The sequence below is a fragment of the Phyllobates terribilis genome, unplaced genomic scaffold (genome assembly GCF_046119375.1).
Source record: "Phyllobates terribilis strain yellow unplaced genomic scaffold, ASM4611937v1 Scaffold_4__5_contigs__length_816908805, whole genome shotgun sequence".
Classification (NCBI taxonomy): Eukaryota; Metazoa; Chordata; class Amphibia; order Anura; family Dendrobatidae; genus Phyllobates; species Phyllobates terribilis.
The window spans coordinates 302,319,688-302,340,381 of record NW_027362764.1 but is presented as its reverse complement, the minus strand read 5'-3'; positions in this window follow the sequence as shown (position 1 = coordinate 302,340,381).

Below are 20,694 nucleotides of genomic sequence, written 5' to 3'. Positions count from 1 at the left end.
GTGTATGGCTCAACCTCCCACTGGTCATCTAATTTGTGGAGTCGTCTTTTTCTTTTAAGTACCTGTTCTCCAGGTGACAAGGGAACGGCAGGTGCATGCTGATTGTAAGTCTTCTCCTGCTTCTGTCTTGCCTGGGACAAACTTCTTTCAACACAATCTTGTACTCTGCAGTATTGTTGCTGCCGCTCAGTATCCCAATCCGCATCTCGTGAAGTCGTCTCTGGTGTTAGGACTCCCATGTCTAAGTCAATGGGAAGCTTACCAGGTCTTGCTCTCATCAGGTAAGCGGGTGTACAGTTGGTGGAGTTCACCGGGATGTGGTTATACAGGTCTACCAACATCTGGTAACTTCTCTGGCCACAGGCTTCGTTCTTCAAGGGGCAACGTCTTCAACAGGTCTATCACCACCTGGTTCATCTTTTCCCACAACCCGTTGGTCTGGGGATGATATGGCGTCGTCCTGATTTTCTTGCAACCGTACAAGTTACAGAATTCTTGGAACACCTCTGCTTCAATGGCTGGACCTGGGTCGGTAAGCACTCGTTCCGGGTAACCGTGCGGGCGACAAAAGTGCTGTTGGAATGCTTTGGCTGCAGTCTGAGCCGTCTGGTCTTTTACTGGCACTGCTACCAGGAACCGGGAGTAGTGGTCTACTATGGTTAGAGCGTAGACATAGCCTGACCTGCTTGGGGCTAGCTTCACGTGGTCCAATGCTACTAGTTCTAGTGGCTGTTTGGTGATGATGGGCTGCTGGAGAGCCCTCTGGCAGTCATGGTCTTTTCATCTCAGGTTGCATGGACCACATTCTCGACACCATCTCTCGATTACTTTCCTCATGCCAACCCAGTAGAATCGCTCACGTAGCAGGACTTCCAACTTCTTCCATCCGAAGTGTCCTGCTCCATTGTGGTATGCTTCTAAGACCATTGACACATCCTGCCTCGGGACTACCACCTGCCAGACCAGTTCATGTGTCCGGGAGTTGATATTTCTTCGACACAGCTTTCCCTCGTAGATGAACAGCTTGCCCTTTTCCTTCCACAACTGTTGGGTCTCCTGTGGAGCATCTGGATCAGGGTACGAGTCAGCTTGCGTCAGCAACTCCTTGACTAGGCGGACAGCCGGGTTGCTATCCTGCGTTTCTGCCCATCCATGGTGGGGCAATGGGTTGAATGTGGCCTCTCTGTTGGCGGAGCGCTTGTCCCTTACACAGTGGGAGCACTGGGTCACCCCATGACGATGGAAAGCGGGTATCTCTATCTCTTCCAGCTCTTCCGAGTCTTCTCCCCCATCTGGCAAGTTGGGCATCCAGGACAGCGCATCAGCATTTGCATTTTTATGCCCCGCCCGATACTTTATGGTGAACTCGTAGTTAGACAGTCGGGCCATCCATCGTTGCTCTAGGGCACCAAGCTTCGCAGTCTCCAGGTGCGTCAGAGGGTTATTATCTGTGAAGACTGTAAATTTGGAGGAGGCGAGATAGTGCTTGAAGCGTTCCATTACAGCCCAGACTATGGCGAGAAACTCCAACTTGAAGGAACTGTAGTTGTCGGGGTTCCTTTCCGTAGGACGGAGCTTCCTGATGGCGTAGGCAATCACTCTCTCTCTGCCTTGCTGTACTTGGGACAGCACCGCTCCCAATTCCACGTTGCTGGCATCCATATGGAGTATAAAGGGTTGGCCATAGTCGGGGTAGGCCAGGACTTTGTCTCCAGTCAGAGCCATCTTCAGTCGGGTGAAGGATTCATCTTCTGGTTTACCCCATTTGAACGGAGGTTTCGGGTTCTTGGCCTTCTTGGACTGGCCTACCAGGAGGTCCTGCATGGGTGCTGCTATCTTGGTGAAACACTTGATAAATCTTCTGTAGTAGCCTACCAGCCCGAGGAACTGCCGCACTTCCTTGACAGTGGAGGGTCTTGGCCAGTCCTTCATCACGGTGACTTTTTCAGGGTCTGGCGCTACACCTTTGGCGCTTACCACATGACCTAGTACTGCACCTTGGGCTTCAACAGGTGGCATTTAGACGGCTTTACCTTCAGGCCAAAACCAGATAGGGCTTCGAACACCTCGGCCAGGTGCTCCAGGTGGTCTTCATAAGTCTTTGAGTAGACAATTAGGTCGTCCAGGTACAGCAGGACAGTTTCGAAGTTCTTGTGTCCTAGGCAGAACTCCATTAACCGCTGGAAGGTCCCTGGGGCATTGCAGGGCCTGAACGGCATGCAGTTGAACTCGCTGAGGCCCATTGGTGTTGTAAACGCGGTCTTTTCTTTGTCCGCCTCTGCCACAGGAACCTGCCAATACCCATTGGTGAGATCCAAAGTGGAGAAATAATTAGCAGGTCATAATGCAGCTAGTGACTCCTCAATTCTGGGTAATGGGTAAGCATCCTTATGTGTTATGTGGTTAATCTGCCTGTAATCAACGCACATCCTCATTGTACCATCCTTCTTTCTAACGAGAACTAATGGAGCTGCCCAGGGGCTACAACTATCTCTGATCACCCCAGCCTCCTTTATTTCCCGTAACATTCCTTTGGCACATTGATAGTGAGCTGGAGGTACAGGCCGGTACCTCTCTTTAATGGGTGGATGATCTACCGTGGGGATATGATGTTGGACCCCTTTTACCTGCCCAAAGTCTAATGGGTGTTTACTGAAGACCCGCTCATACTCTTGGACCACCCGGTATACTCCATGCATTTGGTGCAAAGGGGTGGAGTCAGTGCCCACTTGTAGCTTCTGACACCAATCCTCCATCTGCCCCTTGGAGCCATTATCCTCCGCCAGTTCGGATGGAGGCAAGGGTTCCACTGTCTTTATTGAGTTGTTACTGACAGTGAACAGCTTAGCAAGGGTAGCATACCGGGGTTAATGGACCTCTTTCTCCCCACAATTCGGGATGCGGATCGGCACTCTCCCCTTGCGGACATCAACTACCCCCCTGGCTGTCAAGATGGTGGGCATACTGTCAGAGTATACAGGTTCTACCAGGGCTTGATAATTGTTACGCTCGCGCCCGGACTGACTGGCGTGAGCGTGATTAGTGATCCCACTGTACAATGAACTGAGGAGTGCCTGGAGGGGCGTAACTAAGTATCAACCCGATCTGACCTAGGTCGCACGGCGGTTTAGTCGACTCTGTGGACCAAAGAAGAACCGAGCAGAGGGACCAGGTGCGACTGCAGGTCAGACCTCGGTCAGAGTTGTTGACCCACACCGGGGAATGCAGGAACAGCCAGGTTAGACTGGCATACAGGCAGGTGGGTATTGGCAAGTACGGCTGGTATGCAGACAGGTGGGTACTGGCAAGTACAGCTGGTATGCAGACAGGTGGGCACTGGCAAGCACGGCTGGTATGCAGACAGGTGGGCACTGGCAAGCACGGCTGGTATTCTTACAGGTGGGCACTGGCAAGCACGGCTGGTATGCAGACAGGGAGATACTGGCAAGCACGGCTGGAGTGCAGACAGGGAGGTACTAGCAGGTTGGAGCGCAGGCTGGATAGGGTCAAGTACAGACTGGGAGATATTTACAGAGCCGCAGATGCGGTAGACAAGCAGAGTAAAGTGAAACCGCCGGAGCAGTGGGCAAGGCAGGGCAGAATGGAACCGCCGGAGCGGTGGACAAGGCAGAGCAGAGAGAAGCCGCCGGAGCAGTGGTCAAGTCAGAGCAGAGAGAAACCGCCGGAGCGGTGGGTAAGGCAGAGCAGAGAGAAACCGCTGGAGCGATGGGCAAGTCAGAGCAGAGAGAAACTGCTGGAGCGGTGGGTAAGTCAGAGCAGATAGAAACCGCCAGAGCGGTGGGCAAGACAGAGCGGAGCGAAACCGCATGTGCGGTGGACAAGGCAGAGCAGAGCGGAACCGCCGGAGTGGTGGGTAAGTCAGAGCAGAGAGAAACCCCTGGAGCGGTGGGCAAGACAGAGCAGAACAGTGCTGAAGGTGCAGGCAGAGAGGACAGGGCTCTGTTCACATGGAACAGACTGGAAAATGCAGGAAGATGGCTAGAACACAGGAGGTGGATAAGGAGGAAGGGAAAAGGGACAAGCAGAACCAGATACACACAAGGTACTTACTATGAAGTAGCAAGTGGACACAAAACTCACAAACAGAAGTACAGAGACAACGAGTTGGAGTTAGGAGCAGGTTCAGATACTGCAGGAAAAGGGAAGGTACGGACATAGAGAAAAACAGGTAACAGGCTAGGATACAGTTCAGAGAGGAACTGCTACTGCAATGAGATACAAGAACTAGCCTGGGTATACAGCCCCCAGAGAGACGGAACAGACAAGAAATCACAGATAACAGGTCTGGGTATGCAGCCCCCAGAGATGGTGGAAACAGATAAGAAGCAGAGCTAGACCTGCAACTTCAGAGTCAAGGAGCACACTGAATGATAGTGTTGCTCAGGCACCTCCTACTGGGTGGAGGGGGTTTAAATATCCAGTGACTCACAGCAATAGGCTGGAGATGCATTAGGGGTGCCCCCACAGCAGCTATAAGAATCAGGAAGTAACTTGGCCACCGCCCTAAGCAGTCAGTCAATGGACATGCACACAGCATGAACTGGAGCAAGGTTTGTAGGCTGGACTGACAGGTAAGATTGCGGTCTTGCATAGTGCGAGGTGGTGCACTATGCAAGCACGCCGCCAGGGATGTTACAATAATCTTGACCCCTGAGACCAATTGCTGCTCAACACCATATCAACATTTCACTCCTAGGGGGCATTGCAATGGGGAACGGATCACTCATCCTTACACTGCTAATTTCTCCACCAGACAGTTCTACCTATTGTCTTTTCATCAGGGCTCTGATTTCTTTCTGTAGAACCCGCTGCTGAACTGTTGTAACAAAACAATAATTTCTCCAAGACAATTTTCTATCACATTAGTGCCTAAGGTTATCATGGGATCACTTTCTCGGTGATCAATATCAACAATAATCATTCCTTGTGATAGCAATTCTACTTTGCCAACTTTTATGGTTACCTCTTTATACCCCACCTGAGGCAAGGGCTGACCATTGCTGGCATAGATGTTAAGATGTTCATCTGGACTGTGGGTAATGTCTGAGTCAGTCCAGTATTGTTTATAAAGGACATATGGAATCGTGGTCACCTGGGACCCAGTGTCCAGCAACTCATTCATTGGGATTCCATCAAGCACGACAGTTAGGACCAGTCATTCTCCCACGTACTTGTCTCGCCAGCTTTGTGGGCCTGGTCGTCTTACTCCTGGGGGTTGGCCCTCTGCCCCAGGTGTTGCTCGTTTTAAACCGCAGAATCTTGCAAAGTGCCCCGCCTTTTGACAGCGGCGGCAGATGGGTTGTCCGTCCTGGTCGTAGCGATCGCTGTTCCTCCCTCTGATCAGTAGAATCCTTCTCTGTCGTCTCCATGGGACGTCATCTGGACTGGAAGCCAGCTGGATCTTTTCCTTAGGGGACTCTTGAATGGCCTGCACGGTTTTGGTTATCGCAGCCACACTTTTGGTTAGCTCCTGGACCTGAAGGCGCAGGTCGGCAGACGGGTCATTGTCCAGAGTCTGCGCGTCAGCCCCCACAGGTTCTGGGGAAAAGGATGCCACCTCCTGGTGGTAGGTGATAGCTGGGCGCCGGTGGGATGCAGCGCCTCCTGGTGTTGATTCTCGCAGCACCCGGATGGCTCTGTCTTTAAATTGTGCAAAGTCCAGATCAGGGTTTTGCAGAGCCATAATGCGCCTGTCCTGTGAGCGCTGGACAGGAGCCCCTCTATAAACTGCTCAGTTAGCAATCTGTCCTCATCATGCACACTGTCAGGGTCTACCTATTTGATGGCCCGCAGCGCCTCCTGCAGGTTTAGAGCATAGTCCCGTACACTGTCCTGCACCCTTTGTTTGCACCCGTAAAACTTCATTTTAATTTCTGCCGCGGTGCGGGTGTCAAGGGTATCCTTCAACCGGGCCAGTATTTCTTTTACAGTGCCTTTGTCTCTGCCTGGCCAGGACTTCACTTCTCTCTGGGCTGCACCGATTAGTTGTCCTATGAGGATGCTGACTTTTTGTTCCTCAGACAGGGGGTATACTTTAAACAAACTGCGCAGTCTCTCCTCAAAGTCATTCAGGGTGTGCGACTCCCCTGAGTAGTGGGGCAACCATGCCGCCCCTGGTATATATGGCATAGATAACAGCATTACAGTGGCAGCGGCCGCTCCTGCGGCTGAACCCTCTTCCATGTTGGGCAACTTCCTCCCCCCTAGTGAACCTCAGCCAGGTCCTGGGAGTCTGCTGACGTACCAGTATGCTGCTCTGCAGGCGGAAGGATCTCTTACCCGGCGGTTCCGGATCGGGACTTCTTTCTTCCCCTCGGCTTGCGGCAAACCATGCGATCACACTGTTCAATAAAGTCTATGGCACACAGGACCCGGTTATACCGGGCTTCGTGAATCCTGTTCGTGACGCCAAGCTGACGCGCCCCCCGGGCCACGGGGCACCCGGTGCCAGGCTGGTGGATGTTGGGGGAATGTAACAGTGGCGGTGACCCAGTCCGTGACCCAGGGCGGTCAACAAAAGGGGTTATATATAGGGGATTTATAGAGTTTTTATAGAGTTCGTGACGCCACCTGTGGAATGCAGCTAAAGGGAGCCGCCGCTGCGGAGCAGTCCTCTGAAGCTGATGTTACTGTAGCAGGGATGGTGTAGCTCTCCACAGGAAGAGCTAACTCCTGGGAAGTGTAGATGATGTTGCAGGTTGTGCTGGTCATTGTAGTGCAGGGGTTGATGGCGCAGCAAGAAACACAGAGACAAAGAAGTGCAGTCCCAGGGTCTTTACTGGTGCTGATTAGACAAGCCGGGACTAGAGTACTGGCTAGAAGTGGGAGTCCGGGCAGCTTGGAAGCAAGTAAAGAATCATCGTTGCCAGGTGAAGTTGGAGGCCATCCCTTTCCACTAAACTCTTTGGCCCTGCTACTTGTAGCGGTGCGGTGGCCCTCGTCCCTGAGTGCGGCGTTTCTGTGCTCACCCGTATGGCAGGCAGCTCGGGTCTTGCTGGCGCGTCGCTCCGACGTAGCGGTGCTGGACCCTGCGGTGCTGCTGAGCCTCCGGGTGTCTGATGGGGCCAGGAGACCTCCAGTCTCCTGCCATCCGGTTTCTGCGGCTGGGCCTTCAGTGCCCCACATCCTCGGACTCCGGTGTCCGGTTCTTCTGTGCGGTACGGCTGGGGTGAGCTGCCGCGCAGCTCCAGTCCCCAGCTCCTCTCTCTTCGACGTCCTCTCTTCAACTCCTCACACACTAAGACTAACTAACCCCGCCCCCAGATACCAGTTGCCAAGGGGAGGTACTCCCCTTGCTGGTCTGGAGACAGGAAAGTGTTTCATGTTTAGTATCCCTGACTAGGGGACCCCTGCTTGCTACCAGACATGGCATTACCTCTTTCGAGGGAGGCAATGCCACTGTGGCAACCGGACCCCTGGGGTGCCACAGATGCTGCAGAGGGAAATTTGGAAGTTCATTTAAATAAGATCAACTGTTTGCTCACCAACATCTATGCAGACATGTAAACACTAAAAACAAAATACATGGCGTTTGAAACTCAGACATCTCATAACGTTCAAATTTTTGGACAAGCTATAGAGGATCTACAGAATATTGTGCAATATCTAAGCAATAAGATTTCACTGCAGTCTGAACAGATCCTTCAATTACAAAATCAGCATATTGCTCCACCCAACCTCCCACTGCCACCTTTAATGTTTGGTGGAAATCGTGACAAATTTTGTGGATTCATCAATCAGTGCAGATTGTACTTTGTTGCACACTCTGCTCATTTCCATTCTGACAGATCAAAAGTATTATGTATCATTATGCTACTGACACATAAAGCATTAGCTTGGGCCAGCCCCCTTATTGAAACTCATAATGATCGACTTAATGATCTGGAGGCTTTCCTAGCAGCCATGAGCCAGATGTTTGATGACCATAATCATTGTGCAGCAGCTTCAGCTACACTGATGGCGCTACATCAGGGTAAACATTATGTTGCAGAGTACAGCACAGGATTAAGACGGTGGGTGATTTATACCTAATGGAATAATGCTGCAAAATTATCTTTTTCTAAGAACGGACTTTCCAGCGCACTCAAAGATGAACTAGCATGGGCTGACGCGCCCACAAATTTTGATGATTTCATTCACCATTTTATTCGTATAGACAACTGATTATCAGAGAAAAAATTGGAAAAGTGGAATTCAAACTGGTCCGGCAACAGTAATCGTTATCCAACTGCATCAATCACCAGTCCCAGAGACTTTGAGCTAAACAGTAGAGATGAGCAAACCTTTAAATGTTCGGTTCGTCCCAGCTCTGCGAACTTTCCGATGTTCTCCAATTAATTTGTCGAACAGTTCGTCGAACATACTGAACCCCATTGGATTAAATGGGAGCCAAAACCAAACACATACGCAACACCTTCAAACATGCCCAAAAGCTGCCAAAACAGCTCAAATTAGGGGCAGACACCAGGAAATGTGGCATCAATTGACCCACAATACAAATTTTATAATGGCACAGCAGCAGTCAGCCATGGGCCATGCATGAGGTATCAGGGTCTGGGTGTCACACAAGGTGTGGGAAAGATTTAGTGCAACACAGAGGGAAGAGGGAAAGGGAGCCCAGACACTAGGGAAAGAGGGGAGTGGAGACCTCCTTGTCTGGTCTCAACTACCGTTCCTATATTGGCTCTTCACCAATCGCCACACGTGTGCCTCGCCCTGACCTTCCCTGGCGTATGGCTAAGGCTAGGGAAGGAATGATATGAGCACTAGTCAATCTCCACTAAACTCTATAGACAACAAGGGTAGACAAACAGGGGGGGATTGCTTAGTTTTAGACGACTCCAGACAAATGCACACATGGCGTCAAGCTCCAGAGAGGTTGAAGTACTGCTCTTGCTAGAGCCTCACAAGTAGTAATGAATATCGCCGGCACCTCCCTCTCAGACACACCAATTATTTATACACCCAGGCCAGGGCTCTAATTAGCCAGAGGAAGGTAGCCGCTGGGTCCTAGAGACAGCCAGCCTCTAAAAAGATGTCTGTAATGCCAAACGTCTGTCACCTCTGACACACCCATGACACTGGGCCAGTAGTTACAGCTGTAAATTGAACTTCAAATTAAGATGAGGTGGGTTAGGCCTGCTGTGCTGGGATCCCTGATACCACATGCAACAGCTCAAGATGCTTTTATGCTCAGCCACACTCAGATGGCAGAAAAATTGGGTTCATAGAGTAGTATCGCTTCTAAAATTTAACGATAGTAACATGGGTAGTTGACAGAAACTAAGTGGAGGCCTGCGGGTATAGGAGGCCTACTGCTACAGGCAACACACATGAAGGAGACCCAACCAGGTTACTCCCCATTTCCAAAAATTAGGGGCTGACACCACCAAAGTGGCCACAAGGAGTCTCCACTTTTCCAAAAATTAGAGGCTGATACCATCAAAGTGGCCTCATCAATTTCAGTAGAGTAGAACTAGTATAATGAGGACTGACATCTCTTCCCCTACTGCCAACTCAGTAAATGGATACCCAATCAGGAGTCTTCAAATTTAAAAAAATTAGAGGTAGACACCACCAAAGTGACTGCAATTTCACTAAAGTCTAAATAGTATAATGGGGACTGACACCTTGTCCACTACAGCCAACCCAGCAGATGGAGATCCAACCAGCAGTCTTCACACTTCCTAAAATTAGAAGCTGACACCAGCAAAGTGGCATCAATTTAAATACAGTAGAACTAGTATAATGGGGACCGACACCACTTCCACTCCAGCCAACCCAGAAAATGGAGACCCAACCAGGAGTCTCTACATTTCAAAAAATTATTGTTAACACCTGAAGCAGCAGCAACGGCAGACACAGAAGCCACGAAAAAGATATCACATGCTGCAATTACATGAGATCAATGCAGCACACAAAACACTACAACACGGCCTAGTCTGCACAGTCTGTGATTGGGGTGCAAAAGTCCTTGGAGATCCATAACTTGTTCTTCTTGATGAAAGTTAGGCGTCTACACTTTCAGGGGAAAGCCGGCTGTGCTTATTCATCAGGACACCACCAGCAGTGCTGAAGACACGTTCTGAGAGTTTGCTGGCTGCCAGGCATGATAAAACCTCCAAGGCGTGACAGGCGAGCTCAGGCCACTCATCCATTTCTGAAGACCAAAATTTCAAAGTGTCCAAACCCTCCCTGATGGTATTGATATTGAGTTCTAGATACTCCTGCACCATACTCTCCAGTCATTCTCCATGTGTCAGACTTGTACTATGTTGTGCTGGTGCACGAGCTCGTCTAATAAAGATGTGAAAGAACTCACAGAAATTGCTTCTGCCATTACACTGCTGCTGCTGCTGCTAATGTTTTTGCATTGATGAATTGGGGAAAACCTCTTTTAAGGTTGTGTAAAAGCGATTTTCGATATTCCAGCATGCACGGGTCCCTTTCCAGTGTGGGAAGCATCTGGCAAAATGTACTCTTTTAACGTGGATCTAGCAGAGTGGCAACCCAGTAGTCAGCACTATTTTGAATCCTAGCTATATGGGGATCATGTTGCAGATTGTTCACTGATATGTCGAGCTCTTCCATGAGGTCCAAGCCCATGGTGTGTTGGTGGCTGGGTAACACTGATGCTTGTTTCCTCCGTCACTTTCTGCCAACCACTAACAGCAGAGAGGGGATGATTATCCTCTTCATCTCCTGACTGTTGCTCATCCATCACCTCTTAATCCTTCATTTGTTCCTCGGCTCCTGCACCTTCACTAACAGTTTGTCAGGTATCAGCAGCCACCCTTGATAGCCGTAATTCACCCTTCCTTGGCACCCACCTGTGTGAGTCTGAAACTTAGAGACATTGTTATCCCTTCTGCATCCTCCTCTGCTTTCTCCTCTTCCTCTGGGACCACCACCTTCTCCCGCAGGCTACTGAAAGTCTGATCCAGCATGTAGATCTCCGGAATAGTGATGCTGATGATGGCATCATCAGTGTTAACCATCTTATTAGCCATTTCAAAACTGTGCAGTAGTGTGCAAAAGTCATTAATCTGTGGCCACTCTGCAAACGTTATTTGCCCCAAAAGCCTTTGGGATTCCAAGAATTGTAGAGCAGCCCCTTCCCCGCCTGAACCCACAGCCACCAGAGTCAACGAGTGCCCGGTCAGCAAGATGTAAATCCCCTGGCCATGCTTACTCGTCCAGGTGTCTGTGGTAAAATGGACCCTGGCAGACATAGATTTAGTCAAGGAATGGGTGATGTTGTGTGCGACATGCTGGTGTAGCGTAGGCACAATTTTCTTAGAGAAGTAATGGCTACTGGGAAACTGGTACTGGGGGACTACAACTGCCATCAGCTTTCGGAAACTGTCTGTATCCACCATGCGGAAAGGCATTTTCATGGCCAACAGATTGGAGATGGTGGAGTTCAACCTCATAGCTTTGTCATGTGTATGAGGAAACAATCTTTTTCATGACCACAGCTGCAGGACCGAGGGCTGGCTGCTGTGCTGTGAGAGGGCGCAGTAGGGTTAACATGACAACCTGCTTGACTGCGAGTGAGGTGCAGGCAGAGATGTTATGGTGGATTGATAAAGATGTGGTGTGCTTGGTGAATCAATAACAGCAGGCATGTCCACTTCCATTACAGCTGATGGGCTCTCACTCAGCCTGACTGGAGTGGGTAAACAAGTGGAGCTTGTCAGAGACATGCGTGATAACACTCGGCATGTTGACAGAGGAGGAGGAAGAAGCAGTAGATGCGGTTGATGGGGCGGACGATGGTTGGTGAGGCCCGCTGGTCCGCATTTTATCGCAGTGAGATTGCCAGATTAACGCATGTTGATCACACATGTGAGGATTCATGCATGTAGTAGTCAAATTATTGCATTTTTTCTCTCTACTGAGTCTTTTTTTGCAAAATTGGCAGATAACGTGAGTTGGCTCATCCTTTACAGTGTCAAAAAAGGCCCAGGTTAGGCAACCCTTGCATATATGCAATATCTCCTTACAGTATAATAAGCAATTTAGACAAATTAGTCGTCTGTTATTTCATAGCAAATATTTTATTACAGTTTATTCAACACAGCAAAACAGGAAAGAATTAAAAAACACAGCCCCTAAAAAATTCCCATAAAACCACAAGGGTGGTGTGATCCACCATTATCTTATTGGCAAAAGGTAATACATTATACAGTTAAATTTAATATATATCAACATCAACAGTATATTTACTGCATAATGTAAACTAGTGCATTTGGTTATATACAGGGAGGTCTATATCAGATTCCATCCACTGTGGTCCATTATACAGGGTGACCCAGTATACAACATCATTGCCAGTATATAGTAATAAATTTGCATGCACTATTTGTTGCACAATCCCGTAAAGTATAAGAACCCACAGTGTTAGTAATAGTGAATTTACAAGCAGAGTTTATTAAACAGTCCCTCAGAGTGTATAATAACACATTATAATGCAGTTTATAAATAAATAAGTAGGCTAGATTACCATCAAAGAGTATATTGCATGATTACATGAGATGTAGTAATTGTATATATTGCCTATTGTCACCTTCAATAATATATATACAGTTAGGTCTATATATATTTGGACAGAGACAACATTTTTCTAATTTTGGTTCTAGACATTACCACAATGAATTTTAAACAAAACAATCCAGATGCAGTTGAAGTTCAGACTTTCAGCTTTCATTTGAGGGTATCCACATTAAAATTGGATGAAGGGTTTAGGAGTTTCAGCTCCTTAACATGTGCCACCCTGTTTTTAAAGGGACCAAAAGTAATTGGACAATTGACTCCAAGGCTATTTCATGGACTGATGTGGGCAATCCCTTCGTTATGTCATTCTCAATTAAGCAGATAAAAGGCCTGGAGTTGATTTGAGGTGTGGTGCTTGCATTTGGAAGGTTTTGCTGTGAAGTAAACATGCGGTCAAAGGAGTTCTCCATGCAGGTGAAACAAGCCATGTTTAAGCTGCAAAAACAGAAAAAACCCATCCGAGAAATTGCTACAAAATTTGGAGTGGCAAAATCTACAGTTTGGTACATCCTGAGAAAGAAAGAAAGCACTGGTGAACTCATCAGTGCAAAAAGACATGGGTGCCCACGGAAGACAACAGTGGTGGATGATCGCAGAATAATCTCCATGGTGAAGAGAAACCCCTTCACAACAGCCAACCAAGTGAACAACACTCTCCAGGAGGTAGGCGTATCAATATCCAAATCTACCATAAAGAGAAGACTGCATGAAAGTAAATACACAGGGTTCACTGCACTGTGCAAGCCACTCAAAAGCATCAAGAATAAAAAGGCTAGACTGGACTTTGCTAAAAAAAACATCTAAAAAAGCCAGCACAGTTCTGGAAGAACATTCTTTGGACAGATGAAACCAAGATCAACCTCTACCAGAATGATGGAAAGAGAAAAGTATGGTGAAGGCGTGGTAGAGCTCATGATCCAAAGCATACCACATCATCTGTAAAACACGGCGTAGGCAGTGTGATGGCTTGGGCATGCATGGCTGCCAGTGGCACTGGCTCACTAGTGTTTATTGATGATGTGACACAGGACAGAAGCAGCCGAATGAACTCTGATGTATTCAGAGCCATACTGTGTGCTCAGATCCAGCCAAATGCCGCCAAACTGATTGGTCGGTCGTTGCTTCATACTACAGATGGACAATGACCCAAAACATAAAGCCAAAGCAACCCAGGAGTTCATTAAAGCAAAGAAGTGGAATATTCTTGAATGGCCAAGTCAGTCACCTGATCTCAACCCAATTGAGCATGCATTTCACTTGTTAAAGACTAAACTTCAGACAGAAAGGCCCACAAACAAACAGCAACTGAAAACCACCGCAGTGAAGGCCTGGCAGAGCATCAAAAAGGAGGAAACACAGTGTCTGGTGATGTCCAAGACTTCAGGCAGTCAAAGCCAACAAAGGGTTTTCAACCAAGTACTAGAAATTAACATTTTATTTACAATTATTTAATCTTTCCATTTACTTTTGGTCCCTTTAAAAACAGGGTGGCATATGTTAAGGAGCTGAAACTCCTAAACCCTTCATCCAGTTTTAATGTGGATACCCTCAAATGAAAGCTGAAAGTCTGAACTTCAACTGCATTCGAATTGTTTTGGTAAAATTTATTGTGGTAATGTCTAGAACCAAAATTAGAAAAATGTTGTCTCTGTCCAAATATATATGGACCTAACTGTATATTCCTCCACATAAGTCAAATACACAGTAAATGAAAATACAGACCAGATGCCATGGCAGTATCCACACACCATTCAAGCACCCCAACGCAGGTTTCGCGTATGTTGCTACCTCGGGGGGTACGAAGATGTGGTGTGCTTGGTGAATCAAAAACAGCAGGCATGTCCACTTCCATTACAGCTGATGGGCTCTCACTCAGCCTGACTGGAGTGGGTAAACAAGTGGAGCTTGTCAGAGACATGCGTAATAACACTCGGCATGTTGACAGAGGAGGAGGAAGAAGCAGTAGATGCGGTTGATGGGGCGGACGATGGTTGGTGAGGCCCGCTGGTCCGCATTTTAACTCAGTGAGATTGCCAGATTAACGCATGTTGATCACACATGTGAGGATTCATGCATGTAGTAGTCAAATTATTGCATTTTATCCCACTACTGAGTCTTTTTTTGCAAAGTTGGCAGATAACGTGAGTTGGCTCATCCTTTACAGTGTCAAAAAAGGCCCAAGCTAGGCAACGCTTGCAAGCTGCAGACCCGCGACTGCTGCTGACTACAGCCACATTTGTGGCTAAGGATGCAGTACTCGTCATGGATCCATCACTCCGTGTCTGTGCTGTAGGCCGCAACGTAGCCTCCTTGTCTTCCTCCACCTCTTTAGATGAGCTACTCAGCTGCATGCCTCTGGGTTCACATCAAGTGGGATATGCAACATCATCATCATCCTCTCTGTTCTCCCATTCCTTGCCTTGAGAGTCACACTCTTCCTCTTTCTGCCCTGAGAGCACAGTACAGTCAGCATGAACCTCAGGTATATGAGTCTCATCAGGATCACCTCCCCACCCCAGGGGTTAACATCTGGTGATGAGGGTCAGAATTCTGATTGGACCCTTCTTCGTCCTGCCCCGAACCCAACCTAAAATAATTTTGGGCATCGGGTGCAGATACTTTCCTCCTCTTGAGAAGTGATAAGCGAATTTGCTCGAAATCCGATCTTACAACTTAAATTTGACAGGAATATGGCATATTTGGATTCTTGATTGGAAATGCGAGCAAAATTACTTAAATTCAGAAAAAATCAGCAACTTTCGAATAAATGCGGGAACGTGATTGCGGGGCAACTACAGCATTTTTAGTTGTTTTGCTATCATAGTGCTTGTGTATGATGAGCAGAGGGGCGTTGTAGATGAGAGTGGGAGCTGGTGATATCTTAGAACAGATCAGATTAGCGGTTAGTCCATCTATACTAACATCCACCAGGTTGCAAATTAAAAATAATTTTTATCTGCATCTAGCTCTGAAAAAATATTTGGGCTTGTAGCAGTGTGTGGGACTTGTTCTATTAGTCCATCTATACTAACCTCCACCAGGTTGCAAATTAAGAATAATTTTTATCTGCATCTAGCTCTGAAAAAATATTTGAGCTTGTAGCAGTGTGTGGGACTTGTTCTATTAGTCCATCTATACTAACCTCCACCAGGTTGCAAATTAAAAATAATTTTTATCTGCATCAAGCTCTGACAAAATATTTGGGCTTGTAGAAGTGTGTGGGACGTGTTCTATTAGTCCATCTATACTAACCTCTACCAGGTTGCAAATTAAAAATAATTTTTATTTGCATCTAGCTCTGAAAAAAAATTTGGGCTTGTAGCAGTGTGTGGGACTTGTTCTATTAGTCCATCTATACTAACCTCCACCAGGTTGCAAATTAAAAATAATTTTTATCTGCATCTAGCTCTGAAACAATATTTGGGCTTGTAGCAGTGTGTGGTACTCATTGTATTAGGCCATCTATACCAAGCTCCACCAGCTTTGAAATTAATAAGAATTTTTAGCTGCATCTAGCCCGGAAAATAATTTTTCTTCCCAATAGTGGTAGCAATAGAAATATGGGGCGCGCGCCTGGCTAACAAAAATATACGCTTCATAACAAAAAACACCAGCCTAGCGCACTGCATTAATAAGATGGCATCATCGTCTCTCCCAGTGCTAGGCCTACTACGCCGGCTAGCATTCCTGTGCCTAAAACACAATGTATGGGTCCGCGCTAGCCACAATGCTGAGGGGTCTAAAGCTGCAGCTAATGCTTTATCACAAATCATTTGGCAGATTTTCACAGAGCTCCTCCCCAACGCCCGCCCATCGGGCAACAGTTGCCCACCCTCACTATGGGATCTAGTGGCGAATAGTTGATGCCATTAATCAGAGCGTCAGTTGCCCCGTCGACGTGGCAAGCAATGCGGTAAGGCATGGGAAGAGTGAACACGACTAGTAGCAGGCAGACGGGTTGACCAATGTGAACAAGCCAGATTACAAGTCACCATAGAATTTCTCCACCAGCTAATGATGAGGGGCATATCAGGGGCATCAGCGCAGCGGTGTCAGACCGGAGTAGCATTTCACTTCCAACTACTGAATTGGGGAGATGTGACAAAGAGATTCATCATCAGACAATCCATAAAAGGGTGGAAAAGGGGTCAGCCAAGTCAGGAGTGTAGACGGCCCGTCCCGTGTCACTAAAACTGATTTCTCACATCATATCCCTAACACCATTAACATGACACTCACAATTTGAAGCAACACTACTGTCTACTGCATTTGCGATAGCCTTCTTCGAGGCGCTATGCATAAGCAAATTAGTCCCTCAATCCAAAATTACCACCAGTGGAGGCTTATTACACCAGGACATAGTCATAGCCAATAATGCAATACGTCTATGCATACGCCAATCGAAAACGGTTCCAGCGGGCATGGGCACTTGGGTACTTCTACAACCCACAAACGGTACACTGAGTCGGGTAACAATAGTAAAAACATATATAACCATCAGATCACAAAGTAATTTCTTCCTATCACACATTGATGGAATGCCATTATCAAGATACCAGTTCCAAGCTATATTTAATAAATGCATAACATCGGCAGGGAACCACCCCAAAGATTATGCGACACACTCATTCCACATAGGCGCGGCCACGGAAGCAGCAAGAGCAGGACTGTCAAAAACGGAAGTTCAGAGGATAGGGAGATGGCGATCCACGTGTTTGGCGAGATACATAAGACCGGACTTGTTATCCTAACGTGGTTTGTTTCTTTCACAGGTGACGCTAAGCCAACAGTGTGGGTGATAGGCCACTCGTATATATATTGGGCAGAAAAAAGGGCGAAAGTCCGCCCAGGTGGGAGGAAATTAGAGTTTCATAACACATATTTCAACTGGAGAGGTATTAGAGGCCTGCTATGGCCACAGGTACTAATGGAGGTAATCAAGGTAGGGAGAGAGGCAAGAGGTCCGGTCATCTTAGTTATACAGACCGGGGGAAACGACCTAGGTCATCACAAGAGCGCATAACTAATGGCAATAATGAAACTAGACACTGAGCGCTTCAGAGAATTTTTCACAAAACTAACTATAGTATAGTCAGAGATTGTGCCGATAGTGGTATGGCAAGGTGCGCGAGACATCACGGCCATCGAACGGACAAGGCGGGTAATAAATATTCGGATGGCAAAATTTAGAAGAGGCAGTGTAGTGATACAACACCGACAACTGGAAGTAGATAAAGCAGGCCTCATACGGCCCGACGGTGTTCACTTAATGGATATTGGACTGGACATATTCCTGTCAGGACTCCAGGACGGAGTGGAAGACGCGTTAAGAGTGATGGATGGGGGTCAGAGTCCTGCATACGAGTACGCAGGATCCTCCGTGGCTTGGAAATAGAAAGGACATGTTGGAGAGTTACACTTGTTGGCCAACTTGCCGTTGTGGAGACCCAGGGCATGCTGCAACAAGCTGAATTATTTTAGAAATAAAATGCCTTTCTAATGGAATGAGTATAAAGAGTTAATAAAGCTGTGACCGATCCTCACCCATCCAGTTGTAAGAGTTACATTATTGTATTGTCAAGGAAAGGGGGGCGGTACGGGGGCTGAGCGTCTGGGTTTGGTTGGGTGTCCCCACAGTCTGCCTAGGCTAGATGCGTTTAAAAATTCTTATTAGATACACAGGCGGTGCAGCTTGCTTCGCAGCTGGGCTACTGCGCCCAAAGTATTGCCTAGGCTAGATGCAGATAAAAATTCTGCGCTGACTAGCAGACACTGAAGCTTTGGAGCAGACCTCTGAGTAAACAGCTCTTCAGACTCAACCATCTGTGTTACCCCAAGCCATAGTGTATGTAGTTTCTTACAGTTAAAAGGGGGGGGTGCCACCCAACCCACCTGGAATTGACGATGCCAACGTCACGCAAAACACAGCAAGGGGACTCCAAAAAGAGTCTCCATTTTTTTCCAAAAATTGTGGCACAGACACCACTTAAGTGGCATCAATTGCCCCAGAGTTGCTTAAAACGGTTGGTGAGGTGATTTTACCAAATCCTCAAGCTGTTAGTCTCCCCAGGATGACACAGGGGTAGAAAAGTCCTTGCGGATCCATGATTTGTTCATCTTTATGAACGTGAGTCTGTCTATATTCTCAGTGGACAGCCGCGTGCGCTTATCTGTCAGCACACCACCAGCAGCGCTGAACACACATTCAGAGAGAACGCTGGCTGCAGGGCATGACAAGATCTCCAAGGCGTGAGTGGCGAGCTCCGGACATTTTTCCATATTGGAATCCCAAAATGAGCAAGGGTCCAGTGACACAGTCATGGCTTCGATGTTCACTTGGAGATACTCCTGTACCATCCTCTCTAGGCGTTGACTATGTGTCAGACTTCTTGTCTCCTGTGGCCTTGCAAAGGATGGTCTAAAAAAGTGGTGAAACGATTCCACAAAATTGCTGTTACCAGCAGATACTGTGTTACTGTTACGGTTTGAGTGATTAAGACTCGACAGTCCCACGGTTTGCAAGTTAGAACTGTGAGATTCACTACGTGCACCACTGGTGTTTTGTGGAAAAGCACATGTAAGATTCTGCAACAGCCTCTGCTGATACTCCTGCAGGCGTGAATCCCTTTCTATGGCAGGAATTATTTCGGCAAATTTACTTTTGTACTGGGGATCTAAGAGTGTGGCAACCCAGTATTCGGGATTACTTCGAATTCTGACAATCCAAGGGTCATGTTGCAGGTAGTGCAGCAAGAAGGCACTCATGTGTCTTGCGCATCCAGGAGGACCAAGTCCTTCTTGTGTTGGTAGCAAGGTAAGAATCATGCTTCCTTCCTCTGCCCTCTCCCCCCAACCTCGCACAACAGAAATGTGATCAAGGTCTCCCTCATCTGATGAGTCTTACATGCCCATCGTCAGTTCGTCCTCCACTTCTTCCTCGGCTCCTGCACCTTCCTCAACAGTTTGGCTGCTACCATGCGCCCTGTTTAATCCCTCTCCCCCACCCTCCCATGCCTGCCGCCTTGGTGCTGCCGACCATCTGGACCTTGGAGATGTTATCCCTTCCGCATACGACTCCTCCTCTACTTCCTCCACCTCCTCTTGTCCCAGCACCTGACTCTGAATTCTGTTTAACGTGTGCTCCAGCATGTAAATCATCGGAATAGTCATGCTGATAATGGCATCGGCGTCAGCACTAAACATCTTCGTCGCCATTTCAAAACCGTGCGGAAGGGTGTGTGGCGCCCCTGAGGGTTCAGTCGTCACAGAGGTACTGCATCTCACCCAGAGGTGTGGTATCTCACACTCAGGTAAGGAAGGAGTATGGCTCAGGACCCTAACACCTGCATCCAACACATACCCGCAGTGGGGGTAGGGTCGAGATTGCTCCTAAGGGAGAGCACAGTCCCAGGTCCCTAGCTGGTGGGAGGGTCCTATGTAGTGGGTGTGGGTGGAGAAAGCAGCTTAGGGGAGCACATGACAGGGAGAGTATAAATAGGAAGCCATCTTAGAAAGAGCAAGCCAGTCAGAAGAGGAGAAGTGACAGGAGCAGAGGCTCTGCATGAGCTCTGCTCTGGAGGCGGGCCTAGCCTGGGAGGCCCAGGACTGAAGGAGAGAAGAGAGGAGTGGGAGCAGGAAGGCTCCAGGAACCGAAGGGACCCTATGGGTACGGGCGGGTGCAGAAGGCCACCCGTACGCCCGCTGCTACCAGGTGGTAGAGGGGTCAGGCCAGATAAGGGGAGCCGGTCCCTCAACTAGCGGAGAAACAGCAAGGCTCAACTGGAAACCGGAGGCTGCAGCATTTCATGTACTGCAGGCCAAAGTCCACACCAGTCTCACTAAGAACGTAGCCACATAGGACCTAGGGAAGGAACACACGTCGCCCGCCAAGGCCCGAAGATACCGGATAGAAGTGTCACTGGATGTGAGGTGCAGGTAGAAGGCCAGAGAAAGGACACACAGAATGGGGTCCTGCTAAGTACTCCGGAGCTATCTGGGGGTGGACTGAGCCCCTCACTGAGTACGCACAGCACGACCGGGGAGATTGCTCTGGTACCTGTAATCTGGACTGCAACAACAGTGAGTAAAGATCTTGGGACTGCATCACACGGACTCTGT